Source organism: Elephantulus edwardii, unplaced genomic scaffold (genome assembly GCF_000299155.1).
Source record: "Elephantulus edwardii isolate Elephantulus edwardi_28Jun2011 unplaced genomic scaffold, EleEdw1.0 scaffold00236, whole genome shotgun sequence".
NCBI lineage: Eukaryota > Metazoa > Chordata > Mammalia > Macroscelidea > Macroscelididae > Elephantulus > Elephantulus edwardii.
Genome location: NW_006399986.1, coordinates 1,224,210 through 1,226,775, shown reverse-complemented (window position 1 = coordinate 1,226,775; position 2,566 = coordinate 1,224,210).

The following is a 2,566-nucleotide window of genomic DNA, read 5'->3' as shown; positions in this document are numbered from 1 at the left end:
AGAAAGAAAGAAAGAAAGAAAGAAAGAAAGAAAGAAAGAAAGAAAGAAAGAAAGAAAGAAAGAAAGAAAGAAAGAAAGAAAGAAAGAAAGAAAGAAAGAGTATGTCATGGACGTGAAGGAGAAAAGTGAGTCTTCTGAAGTTCTAGACAGTCCTGCCATCGAAGTCCTGAGCTGCAGTTTCTTCATTTATTATCGGGGCTGTTGTGTTAGTTGCCGTCTTAGGGGCTCACTGCAGGCCGTGCGCAGCAGGACTATAGCATCGTCTATTCCTGTGCAGTCGAAAATATCATTGGTGTGTTGCTTGTGCCTTCCATACTTTCCTAACACCTTTCTGCTCCTCAGTGAGGAAAGCACGCTCGGTCCTGTCACGAGCACACCTAGCACATGTAGAGCCATCATAAGCTCTGCTGACATGTTTTGGTTTTGACAACCTCATGAGAACTTGGAGAGGGGCATCATGTTTGGCAGTGTGGAGGGGCGGCGAAGGAGAGGAAGACCTTAGATGAGATGGATCGATTCTGTGTCTGGAGTGGTGGGAATAAGTGCGTTTGAGATGGCTAGGTTGGCACAGGATAGAACGGTGTTAGAACTCTTGTACAAGCAACTCGATGGCACATAACAACAACAACATGAGAACTTTAGGTCTCATAGCATGAACCCCTCTTACTTGGTCCTGCACACACAACATGCAGATTTTGGTGCTTTTCCAACCTTCTTGGTATAAAGGAAAACAATTCCGTTACCAGGAGTTTGGGACAGCCTAGCTTTGTTAGGGGCTGTATTCTAGGACAGCCTACGACGGTAGATCAGACGCTGGACCACTTTGAATGCCTCTCGTCTCCAGAAGAGGAGCAATTGTGTTTTTGAATGACTCCCAACCCAGAAGGCTCACCTTCTAGCACCGTGTCAGACCGTAAACCGTAGAGTTATAGATGTGATCCACAGAATCTTCACTGGCTAATTTTCAGAAAGGGATTCTCAAGTTTTCCTCTTCGTCTGCCTTCATCTAGAAACTCTGCTGAAACTTATCTACCACGAGTGATGATCCTGGTGTTGGAAATGCTGATAGCACAGCTTCCAGCATCATCGTAACCCATAAGCCACAAAGCTAGTGGTCTCCACTTATAGCATGGCTAAGATATTTTACCTTGCATAAAAGTTGGAAAGAATAACTAAAAGACTGTGCATGAGTTATGTAAGCTTTACTCTGTTCACTGTTAACAGCTTCAACTGGCTTGGCTCCACAATCAACACTCTTGCTACCAGCAGCCAAGAAAGCAAAAGATAAATTACATTGGAAAATCTGCTATCAGGGGCCTCTTCAGAGTACTAAAGAACAATGAAGTCAGTATGGAGACTAAGGTGCACCTGATCCAGGCCTGGGTCTTTGCAATTACTTGCTATGCATCGGGGATCTGGACAATGACAAAGGATGATAGAAGAAAAATTGAAACCTTTGAGTTGTGGTGCTGGAGAAGAGTACTGAAAATACCATAGACTGCTAGGAGAACAAACAGGTTCACCCTAGAGAGGATGAAACCAAGCTGCTCCTTAGAGGCAAGGATTTTGAAGCTTTGCCTCACATACTTTGGGCATGTTGCAAGGAGGGACTAGTCCTTGGAAAAGGACATCATGCTTGAAATGATTGAGGGACATCATAAGAAAGGAAGACCCTGGATAAGATGGATTGACTCAGTGACTGGGATAAAGGGAGTAAGTGTGTCAGAGACAATTAAATTGGCGAAGGATAGAGCGGGATTCAGAGCTGTTGTATATAAGGTTTCTAAGAGCCACAAGTGACTCCATGACATATAACAATGACAACAATATCTGTGGATAGTTATTGTCAAGCTGGTTCTGACTTCTTAAATCATCGATTGAATTGTGTGTCCCCGATACCAGCAGTCAGGAGATCAAGAAATATATTACACTGGGCAAGTCTGCTTGCTGTCCAAGACCTCTCAAAAATAGTGAAGAGCAATGATGTCAACTTGAACACTAAGATCTTGAAGATTCAGGCCATGGTCTTTTCAATCATTTGCAGTGCATCTGAGAGCTGGAGAAGGAATAAGGATGACAGAAGGAGAATTGATGTCTTTGAACTGTAGTATTGGAGAAGAACGCTGAATGTCCAAAAGAACAAACAGTTATGTCTCAGAATAAGTTCAGCCAAAACACCCCTTGGAGGCAAAGATGGTGAAGCTTTGTCTCTCATATTTGGAGTAAAGTTCTAGGAGAGGCTATTCCTTCAAAAGGGACATCATGGTTGGAAAGGTAGAGAGACAGCAAAGGAAAGGAAGACCGTCAACAAGATGGATTGACACAGTAAGTGTAACACTAGGTTCAGTTGGGTTAGAGACGATGAAATCAGGAGAGGGCAGGGTTCAGGCTTGCTATGAGTTGTTCTAGAGGGCATCTGTCACCGATCACCCGACCACGGTCGTGACAAGAAACTCAAGGGGTTTCTTGGTGTAGAGCAGGTGAGGGACGAAGTCGGCGAAAATGAGAGTCTGCACACCAGGATGATGTAGAGAGCTCTGATTTATTATGCTAAAAGCTTGCTTTT